General features: G+C 39.5%; 1 protein-coding gene across 3 annotated transcripts in view; it reads right to left on the reverse strand.

Moving 5' to 3' along the window:
• Positions 1-14,107, reverse strand: part of Grid2 (glutamate ionotropic receptor delta type subunit 2) — a 1,393,268-nt gene that overhangs the window by 436,997 nt on the left and 942,164 nt on the right. The gene's annotated exons all lie outside the window — the stretch shown is intronic.

Below are 14,107 nucleotides of genomic sequence, written 5' to 3' on the forward strand. Positions count from 1 at the left end.
AGAGAACTGACAAATTTAAAAGCCCATTCTCCAAACTAGAAATTGTTTTTGAACATCTCTTTCCTTTGTGTAAAATTAAGGGGCTTCTTGTTTGGTTTTTATTTTTGAGATTTTAATTTCATAACAGCTATCAAATTCAAGTTTTATTTTTCCTGTAGATTGGTGATACTGAATTGATGATTTCAGATGGTATTGGTTTGTGAATGTCTAGTGTACATTGTGAAAATATAATGTTTTGCTGCTATGGTTAAGTCAGTTACAGTGTCATTGCTTCAAATCCTTCTTATTCCTCATCTGTCCTCCTATTTCTGAGGTCAGCTGGATGACAGTGTGATTGGAAACCCTGAAATCCCAAAGAAAGAGGAAGGTGTTCTATTTAACCCTGAATGATTCAATAGCATATGACTTGGCTAAATGCAACCACTGAACCATGATATTTCATGTATCTCTGTGGCTAATTTATCCATACTAGAATTCTTAATTATCAATTCCTAAAACTTTTCCTTAGAAGTACATATAAATATATGTAACTGTTTTTACATTTTATTATATATTTATATATTTCACATCTATAATATATAATATTACATATTATATATAAATATGCATTAAATATATGTGATATATATATATATATTATCTTCAGGATTAGAAAAAAATTCTGGAATATCAAATTGTTATTTATGACAAAGGGCAATGGGAAAACATATTCCAATTTCAATAAACAAATAATACTGTTTTCCCCCTTCTTTTGTAGCTGAATTGAGCTGAGATGAATATGAAACAAATGAAAATTAAGAACCGAAGGGTAGAAAATAATAAAGAGTAAAAGTGTGGTTTGGAATCACACACACACACACACACACACACACACACACACACACACACACACACCTAAAGTGAAACCAATCCCCTAAATATTATTGGTATCCCTGAAACATAGAAGTATAGGAGCAATTTTGAAAAATAACATTTTGATACTTTTGCCAAATATGCATAAATATATAGGCACTTAATAGCAATTAATATTTTCCTCTAAAAATCGTTTTGGCATTGAGAAAATAAGAAGAAATGAAATTGAAACAGGCATTTCCATACTGTTTTTGATAGAATGCCTAGCCTCTTTCCCTGGGTCTACAGGGTTATTAAACACAGGATGCAAGCCTGACAACCCTGCTTCCCTCTGAGTCTGTCTCCTTTGTTTCATGTTAATCACATCTCATCTCCCTCCACAGCTAAAGACAAAAAGATCGGTCATTTCCCTAAATCCACAGATTCTAGAAACAACAGAATACCAGGGGAAAGGCCTTCCCTCCCAAGGAGAATATGACACTCCAGCCTAGGGCAGCAGTGATCATGTCATTAGAACTAGACTGCTACTCTCATCAATGACAGGATTAAGGGCTTCTTTGAACCACTGGAAGAGCAAGAATTCATACCTTGCCCAGGATGGCTTAAGAATGCAACATGTGATCAACTCCTCTTTTAATTACACCAAACCTCACTGAAAATACCTAGATGATGGATGTGGGTCCTAAATGCCTTCATTTGTTCTTCTTCCCAATGTTGTGACATTGGGTAAATCTGATTTTCACCATCACATTTTTCTTATTCATGCTGGGGATTGGTGAAGAACCAAGCTAATGGGGCTGCTGGAGCACAGTCTATTGCCCTAAAACCTCTAGTTACAAAATGGAATCTTAATTTCCATGCATGGAGAGATATAAGAAATCATTATTTAAATATTGATTTTTGTAATTAAAGTGTATCCATTTAAGTATGTGTTTAAAAAGCTAATATGTGGCTGTTAAGTTAAAAAACAAAAAGAGTCATATCTTCTAAATGACAAAGAGGGTAAGTTTGTAAGTTTCAAAAACAAGATACAAAGAATACAAACATACATGGACAATAACAACAAAATAGAACTAAAGAGAACTGAAAAATATGGTGCCAATAGAGCTGTTATTTTCTGAATTAGATTTCTGAGGATGTAGAAAGCTGAGAAGAGAAGACTACTCCCTTCCTTCTTTATGATAAAAATTTAAAAGCTTTATAGTCTACAAAATAATATTTACTGTTAACGTTATCAGAGAGCGGGGATTTCAAGACATCCTCCCAGTGATACAGCAGCAGTAAAAGTCCATTAGAAGAAAACACTGTCTTTCTGTCTTAGAGGATGAATGTTTAACCTGGACAGATCTGACATTCCCATTGGGTAGGGTCATGATCCAGCTAAGGACTACTCCTAGGAAGAAGAGAACATCCACAGGGAGTCACGGTCACTTTAAGACATGCTAAAGCGGTAGGAGGAATCAATACTTCTTGAATGACACTTTTCCTTCTCAATTCCTGACTGGTTGAATTCCCTACAAATTGGCATGAGGCTACCTGGGTCTGTCCATCAGCCTTCCTTTTTCTTCTGTCTCTTCTGGATGCAGGTCAAAATTATATTATACATTATACTTATAATGGTAATTTGTGCATTCTATCTCTCTCTTTAAAGAAAGAGTAGAACTCATTGGACTCACATAAAAATGTGGAGTAAGGGTGTTCCCATGAGGAGACGCTAATGAGACACAGCTGTTATAGGCAAATTTACCCATTCTTGTCTTTTAAGTCTGTTTAATAAAAATAATTGAAAAGTGGAGGAAACATGAAGCTCAAAGATCATTTCACTAGAATTTAAGAGAAAAACAATAGGCAAGCCACAGATTTTTATCAACAATTGGGAAGAGAAAAGTAGATATAAGGGTGACAGGAGAAGAGGGTGCGCAATGATGTGAAAGGGGAGATAGGAAGAGGGGGAGCCCCATGGGGTGGGAGAGGGAGGCAGATACAGAAGAAGGTGGATGGGAGATGGGTGAAATAACAACATGGGTAGTTGAAAGGCCACAAAATTATACCATTAACTATTTATATAAAATACACACACAACTATAACATTTAATTCAGTGTATAATTATAGATATATAATGTTAATGAACATTTCCAATGAGGGCTGATGGTAATTACTCCAAGAGACAAAGACCACCTTTAAAAAAGTAAGACAAGAAAACCACCCCACCACCCACCCACCCAACTAATCAACTAACCAACCAAACAGACAAACAAAAGCAGGCATTAGAAGCCCTCTTTTGAGTTGTTGGCCAAGCTGTCTAAGACAGTCCCAAAACATACAGTGTACTGTTACTTCCCATAAGTCTGGAAAATACTACACACTTCAGAAACAGAACCCAGAAGTCCCTGAGCTAGAATTGACCTGAATGTACCCTCCCTGAGGACTAACTTTCATGTTACCAGAAGGTGCCATGCAATCTTCCAAAGGACAGAGGTAACCAACAGTCCCACACATTTATGACACCTATGAATCACATTAATGACTAGCATGGCAGGATAACCCTATGGTTGCATAATTGTCACACATAACTTGATGATAACCAACAGGTCTCCAATCCCATTCAAAAAGAGAGATACCATGTCTGGTCCTAGAAGCCCATCTAACTAACTAACTAACTAACTAACTAACTAACTAACTAACTAACTATCTAACTAATCAGTGGTAATGAAATAATGGTTATTAGAAGAGAATCTACAACCACTAGTTTACTAAACCAATGTAATCCCTAATAAGAAGTAGCTGTCTCCAGGGAAGAGCACAGTAGTTGGTTGTCCAGTGTCAAATAGTCATCCCTGAAAACATATATACAAGTAACACTCTATGAATTCAACAATCTATGTTTAGAAATGTATTTGTGTATACAAATTATATATATATATATATATATATATATATATATATATATGCATTGCACTAACAACTGATGAAAAAAGAGACCATGAATTTGAAGGAAAGCAGAGAGAAATATATGGGAGTGTTTGGAGGAAGGAAAGGGCAATGAAAAATTGTCTAATTAAAATGCAATCTCAAAATAAAATAACAATAAAAGGAAGTTACAGCCTCTGCAATTAGGGTTCGAGAAAACAGGCAAGCTCAGCAGTTGAGGTGGGCAAGCAGCTGCATGGTGATGTGATGGTGTGCCCAGAGAAAGAATGGGACTATCCAGAGGGTCATGCAAGGAAACAGTTTGTTAAGAAAGAATAAGCACACCCTAGAACAGGACTGAGATAATAAGCTGAGGGAGGAAGCTCAAAAGCAGCAACAGTGGTGTCATCCTCTCTGAGATCTTTACATCGGCACGACACCCCTGGGCCTTTCTTGGCACAAGCTTTGCCCTGTTCATTAGATGAAACCCAGGTGAAAAGGAACTTTGAGGCTTTCTCTGAGAAAGGGCCTCTTTCATGTGTTAATCTTGATGTCTTACTAAGCAGTCCCTACCCTCCTGTCTCAGGGGCTCCGAGGCAGTTTGCACTCAGTTTTTCTGGGCCTTTTCATCCTCCATCAGGTGCTTACAAGAAAGATGAGAGGCAAATTAGGCACAGTGGTGCCTGCATGTAATCATAGCACTTGGCAGGCTAAGTAGAAAGAATTCTGACTTCTAAGTCACACTGTCTAGATGAAGAGATCCTGATATATATATATATATATATATATATATATATATATATATATATATATATATAGAGAGAGAGAGAGAGAGAGAGAGAGAGAGGTAGAGTGAAAGACCAGAGGAAATATCTGCCAGCCATGCAGGCCTGTCTGCAGAGGCAACTTCTGCCATGGGAAGGCCAACGCCTCACCCAGTTCTTTTGTCCTTACCTTTCTGAAGGTACTCAAGCTACGGGGGCAGGGGACAATGCTTGCAAGCCTGCTGTTTCAGAGCACAGGACAAAAATCCATAGAAATGAGACAAAGGATTAAGTAGTTCCACTAGCCCAGAAAGGGTAGATGTTTCCTTAGTGATATTTAAGACAACCTGTGACTGGCATCAGGTTGAACTTGAGGAAGCCCTGCTCTCAATCCAGGAATGTTATAGAATAGAATATTTGTGTAGCTATGCAAAGATGTGTTGCATTTATTTGTGTTATATTTGTTTAACTATGTAAAGATGTGTTGCTGCTTCACCTTGCTGCCTAAGGCATCTCACTGATCTAGTAAAATCTAAAAAGCCAGTAATAGGCAGTAGAGTGATAGGTGGGTCTGGTGGCCAGAGAGAGAATGAGGGAGAAAGAGAGGGAGACTCTAGGGCCCACCATTTAGGCAGCTGCCAGCCAGCCAGCTAGACACAGGGTGCAGGGAAGTAGGATATACAGAATGAAAGAAAGATAAAAACCCCTGAGGAAAAACATAGATGAAGAGAAACAGGTTAATTTAAGTTAAAAGAGCTAGCCAGAAACAAGCCTAAGCTAAGGATGAGAATTCATAACTAATAATAAGTCTCCATGTCGGTCTTTCCTAGCCATCCAACATGGTTGGTGGGTATAAGGCCCAAGCTAATGGGGTTAGCCCATTAAAAAACTACAATAAAGCCTCGTGCTGTTTGCATCAAGCTTTCACCTTCGAATGGTGATTGGGGTGGCCTCGGTCCTCAACCGAGATCCTGGAGGCCTGAGCCTCTGGGGGTCTTTCATTTGGGGGCTCATCCTGGATTTTCGACCACCCCTCACCTGAGTGGAGTCGATCTTGGAGGTAAGTGGGTACCCTGTATTGTCTGTCTGTGTCTTTGTGTTTTTGTGCCAGTTGAAATCTGGTTCTGTGATTTGCAGTTGCTTGTGTCTCAGGAAGAGAGAATGTGATCAGCAGACGTGCTAGGAGATTACCAACTGCCACCCTGGGAGGCGTTCCAGGAAGTCTAGGGAAAGGTCAGGGACAATTGGGAGATTCCTGTCTGGGTGCTGGTGAGGGTATGGTAGTTCTGGATTGGGGAAGTTATATGCCCTCTCGGCCATCTGTATTTCTGGAGTGATTTTGTCTGTCTAGGTGGAGACAGACATCTGTTAGTTTTTGTCTGTGTGTCTTGGGTTTCTGTTTTGTCTTATTTGTGACTTTGATAATGGGACTGACCATAACCAACCCCCTCATTCTGACTTTTGAATTTTGACCACTGGACGGACGTTAAGGACCATAGTCAGTCAGTTAAAGTTACAACACCCCCCTTTCGTTGAGTCACATGGTGCCACACTAGGTAACTTTCTTTTTTCTGTCTTAGTTTCTGTACGGTTTCTGTGAAGTCTGGAGGATCAGGACAGGCTGTGTGACTGGATAATTAAGTGGGTTTGTTATCTGATCTGTTGCAATCCACACCCTGCCCACCTGCTTTTCAGTGCTGTCTCAGTTTTGTGTTTTCAGGTCTGCTGTTTTTGTTGATTGTGTAGGTATAAGGGTCCTATATTGGGTTTGATGGCAAAATCTATACAAGAATTGTTTAGGGCGGAGGTTCGGGCGACAGCTTCCGAAATCTGTAGGAGGGGGACTTGGTGGGACCAAGTTGCCTGCTTCATCTTAAGGGGACCCATGCAGGTTGCCAATCTGTAGGGGAGACTTGCTTGTGGACCAAGTTCCCCATGGGGCTAACCATCTGAAATTCTGAATAGAACCCTAGTCTGTGTTACTGTGCTGTCTGTCCAAGTTTCACATTTGTGCTGTGTGTTTGTTACAGGAGTTCCTCTGCCATGTGCCATGGGTTAGAGTGTGCTGCGCCGGAGTCTCCTGTCTCTGAGCACATGGTGAGGCTGCTGATCTGGCTCCAACCACTGCTGCAGCCCTGACAGCTGAGCCTGGCTGGTGCAGGTGAGTTTATCTCTCCATCCTCACCTGACTGTCTGTAAAGCATGCAAAGTGGAGCTCTCTCTGCCACAACTGCCAGCCTGCCATGGATCCTAGCATGCGGTGGGAGTTTTCCTGCCCCGAGCACATGGCTTGCAAGGCCACCATTTTCCTGGCCTTCTCTGTGCTCCACACACATGGTATGCAGAAAGTTGGAGCAGGGAAGCTGCGGGGGTCTCTTTCCTGCCCCTGCATGGGCAGAGGGTCTCTGCTTACCAGCAGCCCACCCCTAGGCCTCTGCCCTGAGCACACAGTGCAGGGCAGGTAAGCCAAAACAGAATAGCCTTAAAATTATTAAAAACTATAAGGACTTTGGTAAGAGTTTTTATGTTGACTGAGAAATGAGAGAAAATGTAGGAGACTAAAATAATAAAGAGGGAAAGGGAAAGAAATTTGTCAAAGAATGTCTTAGGAAATCAGAGGAATGAACTGAAGGTATATAAAAAGTTATAGAAGGTCAAAGAAAGTCGTAGAAGGTCAGAGGAAAGTTGTCAAAGGTCAGAGGAAAGGTTGTTAAAAGTCAGAGAAAAAATGTAAACTATTTGCTATGGTTTCTCATGTCTACAAATAGTAAATAGTAAAAATTGGTAATATAAGCTAAAATTTTAACCATATTAAGTTAATTCTGTTTAAAAACTTCTGTTTATTTCCCAAGTAAATTATGTATGCTTGTTTTGAAATGTTCTGTTTCCTGGCATAACCTAACTTTTGTTACAAGCATACAGCTAAAACAAATGGAGCAGGTTACCGCCATTTTGTAGTCAGCCACATGGCAAGCTGGTCACATGGCTGACTGGTAGCCATTTTGCTGAAGCTGAAAAAAGATACTTGAACCTCCATCTTGACTAAAGTTGACCACATGGAAATTAGGAGGTACCATCTTATAAACTAGTTTTCAATTAAGATTTAAAATGTTAATGCTTCTATATATTACAGAAAGACATTAAGGACTTTTAAATTTCTTTGTAAAACAGTGTTTTGAATGTTTATGTTTTTTAAAATGTTTTTATTAATGTTTGTACTTAAAGAGCTTCAATTTAGAATCATTTTTTAAGCAAAGCCTGACAATGTAAAGTTCTTTTATAAAAGCTGCTAATCTATTATAAGATGTTACAGTTTATGTTTTCAGAAGTTAAGCTTAAGCAAGCAGCTAAAATGTGTACATGTAGCTACTGTTTAACGAATATAAGATAACTATACGCAGTTTTAAATTCAACTGGGCTAAGTTCAACTATTTTACTAAGTTAAAACCAGTTATAGTCAGACTGAAAATTGATTGCAGAAATAAGGATTTACCTAACCAACTATGTGCTTAAGGCAAGTTGTTAATGGTTGTCAGCTTGACAGCATCAGGCAGTCAGATCCACAACAGACTATAGTCAGCATGTTAGCTGATAAAGTAGTGACTATCTAATGTTCATGCACAAGCTCAAGGTTTTTAGGTTTATTTTGGTTGTCATCTAAGTATGCACTTAAAGGGCTTTTCATCAGGCCAAAGGCACCTCTGTCCAATCCATACCTGACTCTCTGGACAGAAGAAAAATGTACATACTTCTAGCCCAAATCTGTAGTTTTTGCTAGGACTCAAAGTTATAAATTTGTTCCTGCTGTTTGAACAGATATCCAGATATCTTTCTGCACTGAGGATTTAACTTCTGTTCCCAGTTTAAACATGTCTTAAACAGGTTTCTGCTTCTGGCAGATACATCTGAGTATCAGTGGCTGACTACAGGCTGTTCCTAAGTAGACTGCAAGCCCTGGATGATCTGTGGATGTGAACCAGTCCAGATGATGCGGACACCCCCTGTCTCTGCAACAGAGTCTGCCAACCAGAAGCTCCTGATGGATTCCCCATTGTCTAAATTCCTTTTTTGCTTTTGACTAGCATTTCAGCCTCTTGGGTCCCTAACTTGTCCAGAAGGCAGCAGGAAGTAGCATGGGAAAGAATATGTCGCCCATTTTCCCTGGTTGAAATACTAAGTCAGAAGGAACTCCCTTACATGGGGATGCCAATATCCCCCATTCCCTTATGGGGACTCAGAAGAGACAGCAATTCCATGATTGGAATCTCAAAAAAAAGAAAATGGAGGAATAAAGGGACCAGCTCCCCATTTCAGCAGCCATAACAGCCTAGCACATGCTTGCCTGACCTTGCCTTGGTCACTAGAAGGTCAGATGCCTGCCTCGTGACAAGGAACCAATCAGAAGTTAGCTGGTGGTGCTATGCTTTACATCTCTGTGAGTGCTTTACGGACAAGTGCACAGCAATGATGTGCAGAGCATAGCAATCGCCATGGGAGGGCCTATGGGCCATAACCACCAGTTGACCAATCAACACAGGGCAGGCCCTCCAAGCCTGGAGCCACACCAATCCTGAGCCTGTGCATACCCCTAGACACTCCCCTTACAATGCCCTTTAAGTTCTCTATGCAGTAGCTTCTCACCATCTTTCCTAGCCATCTGCCATGGTGGATGGGTGAAAGGCCTGAGCTAATGGGGTTAGCTTGTTAAACAACTGTAATAAAGCCTCGTGCTGTTTGCATAAAAAAAATAAGTCTCCATGTCATGGTATGGGAGCTGGTGGTCTGAAAATGCCTGTATACAGGAAGATGCTATCTCTTTAAGCCTAAGAACGATCCCCACATCCTGCCCATGAGTCACTACCAAGAGTTGAACAGAAAGTCACTCACTTATTGAGGGACGTCATCAGTATGATGGCCCACTGAAGGAGGCTCAGAGTAAACCCAATTCTGAGGAAGAGAGAAGGAAACTCCTAATGTTGATCAAGTCCACACTTGGAATACCATTTCTATATTAGGAAAGCAGCAGCATCCAAGTCTAACTGAAATTTATCTCTCAACTGGACAGAGAGTCTAGAGAAGATGATCAAGCCCAATTATATTTGTATAAAGGAACATGAAATATTATATTGATATAAATTTGATGAAAAAGATCTTATTAACACCATAATAGCACAAATTATCAATTGAAAGACTAATATGTTGATTACATTAATAATTCAAAATCTAGGACAGAATAATCAAAGAAATGAAAGGCAGTTTTTGAACCCTTCAAGATTAATTCCACAACTAAAGGAACCTGCCACCAAAGTGCAAGTCTTGAGTTCAAGTCCTGACATCCACATAGTGGAAATAAACCCCTTCATCAGGCTGTCAATATTCTGCCCTCCACACGTGTGATTTAGCACACATGCACCTCCTACCCATCTCAATACACAAATATATAAAATGTAAAAGAAATTAAAGGATGGTTAGCATGTACTTCTTATTTAATTAGAATACTAATATTAAAAAGAAAGTTAGAATTGCTTAGGCAATGTCTTGGGTTTTCTAGTGCTTCTACAAAGCACCATGGACAAAAAGCAAGTAGGAGAGGAAAGAGTGTGTTTGGCTCACACTCCCACCTAAGGGAAGTCAGGACAGGAACTCAAGCAGGGCAGGAACCTGGAGGCAGGAGCTGATGCAGAGGCCATGTATGGATACTGCTTACTGGTTTGCTTCTCTTGGCTTGTTGCCTGTTTTCTTATAGAATGCAGGACCATCAGCCTAGGGATGGTATCACCCAACATGGGCTGGGCCCTCCTCCACTGATCACTACTTGAGAAAATACCTTACAGCTGGATCTCATGGAGGCATTCAGTTAACTGAGGTTCATTCCTCTTATGACCCTAGCTGGTGTTAAGATGACACAAAACCAGCCAGTCCAGAAGGATAAAATGAAACGGGAAGAGATAATTTCAATTATGGCTACTAGGGAGTCAATTATTTTAATTATTACCAGTGTCTGGGAAAATAATCACCTATTGTGCAAAATCTTCAAGATAAGGGGACATTTAATGCAAATATCATATATACATGCACACACACATACACACAAACGCACACACATTTATGTGTTCCTTCATAATGGCCACATCCAGTATGTTTAGTATTTCATTATTTTTATGAACAGAAGCAGTAGAACCAACTTTAGGACCTTAGGATCAGAGTGTCGATAAAGAATGAACTGTTCTTGTAATGAAGTTGGCCTTCTTTTTTTCTACTTTTTTATTTAAATTAGAAACAAGCTTGTTTTACATGTCAATCCCAGCTCCCTCTCCATCCTCTCCTCCCCTGTCCCCCACTGATCCCATCCCCTTTCTGCTCCCCAGGGAGGGAGAGACCTTCCATGGGGGAATCTTCAAAGTCTGTCATATCATTTAGAGCAAGGGCTAGGCCCTCCTTTATGTGTTTAGGCTGAGAAAGTACCCCTCTATGTGGAACGTGGGTATCAGTGAGGAGGCCTCAGCAATCTATGCGGCCTCTGGTGGTAGATCAGTATTTATCCCTAGAATACGAATGGACTTTGGAAGTTGGCCTAGGAAGGATGGGAGGGGAAGGGAAGGGGGGAATGGATATGTAAATATGAGTGGTAATTAAAGAATTTAAATTAAAAAAAGAAAGAAAAAATAAAGTGAAAAGTTTCACAAAATGGTCACTTTATTAGGAAAAAGAAATGCTAATAAAATACTGTCAGGTTAAAAAAAACTTAATTATAAAATGCACAAATAATTTCAGTGAGTTAACACTGAAAAACATGAACAAAGCAGAAAGGGAAGAACATGTGTCCAGGCTTTAGAAATGGAATTATAGGTTTCTTCTATTTACCCCAATTCTTCCTAGTTACATAGATTTTTTAATACAATGTCATTATAGGCTACTATGTCCATTATTAATATGATTTATAATATGTAAAAGTATGAGACAGTCACATGTTACACAATGGTTAAATCATCCCTTTAAGTGCTTTTGTGAGTGGGAGAGGCAGAATAAATGAGCTAGGATTCAATTTAATAAACTAAGAAAAAGGACTATAAAAATGTTTCCCCAAAGAAGCTAACAATAGTAAAAGTAGAGATTTACAAATCAGTTGTTTGCAAAGTAGAAAAAATATTAAAACCAAAGTTTATCTTTTGAGAAAACATAAAAACAGGCAAAATAACAAGAGCAAGGTGTAAAACTCTTCCCCTAAAATGTAGCCTGAGAACTGGCCCCAAGCATAGATTTGCATGCATTCTACAAATAATATTGAGAAACTAATGCTTGGTAAGACTGGCAGAGGGGCAACACTGAAGATGTAACATTCATTTCAATCAGAAGTGACAGAGCAGCCAGCCAAAGAGAGGGGCTCAACAAACACATACTGCACCAAGTGTGAAAGGTAAGGCTGTTTTTGTACTTCAAATGAAGTGCTTTAGTCTTACAAGTTTCAGTGATTTTCAAATATGTAGGTTGAGATCTTATAAATCTCTTTTCATGTCTGCTTAAAAAAAAACAGAAACTGGGAAAGGAGCCTTCTTACAAGAAAGAAAAGTTCCTCTGATGTCAGAGCAGTGCTTGGTTAATGTTGACAGCAGTGGGATTTGAGAAGAGGAAACAAATTGGAAGAGTGGGCAGGAGACACTCGGTGCAAAGGTTGACCTGCCAGTGGTGAGGAACGATCTACAGTGGCATTGCTAATGGTGTGCTGGACTTTATGGTGATGGGTTCATCTACCGGTGTTCACTGGCTTGTGCTATAGTGATTGCTTCTAACTCTGTGTCTGCCCTCTCAAGACAGGCCTCTTGTTGCTGGATGCTGTCATTTAATCCATTTGGATATAACAAATTCTGAGTTGAAGAGGATGTGTCTTTATTTGTAACAAACTAATTTTAAATTATGTATATATATTAATGTCCCTCTGTTGGTATGTGCATATGATTTTGGTTACCCATAGAGGCCAGAGGCAGATCCCCCTGGAGCTGGAGTTAGAGGCAGCTATGAACTGCCTGAGTTGGGTGGGAGCTGGGAACAAAACTCCAGTCCTTTGGAGGATCGGCAAGAAATCTTAACCACTGAGTATTTCTCCAATTCTGATATGTCATTTTTAAGATGGAAATCTCTTGACTGATGCTGCTGATGATTTACAGATGTATAAATTCTCTTTGGTTAAACTCTTTTATTTTTAATTTTTGAGATTATAATATGAACAATAGTTCTTTCAATTTCCTCCCTCCAAACCCTCCCCTATGTTTTCCCTACTCTCCTTCAATTTCATGGACTCTTCTTTCATTAGTAGTTATTACACACACACACACACACACACACACACACACACACACACACACACACACACATATATATATATATATATATATATATATATATATATATTCCACTCAGACTATATAATGTTACTTGTATATATGTTTTCATAGTTGCTCATTTGGAGCAGTTCTGTCTCTCTAAAACTGTCAAGGTTCTTGACAAGGCAAGAGGTTCTTCAGCCTATGGCCTAAAGATGCCTACACATCGCTTGAGCTTTCATCAATTTAGGAATGGATTTCACTCCACAAGCTATAGATGGTCCTCTTAACAAAGAGAATGAAGCTGAAAGGAGACTGAGGCTATTTTTCTAGTACAATCACAGAAGGGACTAGTATTTTCCAGTCCTCTTTCTTGGATCCCTACCCCTTGTGCTTTGCCCTCTAGGAATCCCAAAGCTATGATATGAGACCCTAAGCAGATAACTTATATGTGGCTCAAGACACAGTCTTACTGAGCTCTTATGCAATGTTCAGCATCAACTGCTAGTCACAAAATTCAGCCATGTTATACAATTAGCCCAATCAAGAAGACAGCAACCCCAATGACATGGGTATCATCTGGAATGGAACACCTCTTATATTCACCTCACACAACCCATAGGACCATGAAATTGAAGCACGGGGCAGTAGCCTCGAAACACTATGATTTGCTACACGGTGATATGTAAAGGAATCAGTCTACATTCATGGGAGGAATTAGAAGGAGAGGCTGCCTGCCTCACAATATTTTGATAAAGAAAAAGAACTTTATGTGGTACACCACTGAGATGTCTAGGTGCTGTTAACAATAACCTTGTTTATTTTGATTTAAATAGGAAGGTTACAGAGGGAGAAAAGGAGGTCTTTGTGATGAAAAGACTAAGATCAATCAATACTTGATACACCCAGGAGTAAAGACCCAATTATGGCCGAAAGACAATGGTCTTAATCACTCTGTCTGCAATGGAAATCTGTGTATCTACAAATAGATCAATCCATTATCTGTAGATTCTATGGATGGATGGGTGGAAAGAGAATCTATTATTGGAGAGCAAGTGATCTGAACTTTATCCAAAGAAAGTCTTTAGAAGTCTTTGAGGTTTGAGCTACTAACCATTATTGTAAGTGCACAAGAGAATGATGAGATTCTTTTTTAATTTAAATTAGAAATGAGCTTGTTTTACATGTTAATCCCAGTTTGCTCTCCCTCCCTTCCCACCATGCCCCTCACTAACACCTATCTTACCCCCTTTTTAGTC

The sequence above is a fragment of the Cricetulus griseus genome, chromosome 8, assembly GCF_003668045.3.
Source record: "Cricetulus griseus strain 17A/GY chromosome 8, alternate assembly CriGri-PICRH-1.0, whole genome shotgun sequence".
NCBI classification, from domain to species: Eukaryota; Metazoa; Chordata; class Mammalia; order Rodentia; family Cricetidae; genus Cricetulus; species Cricetulus griseus.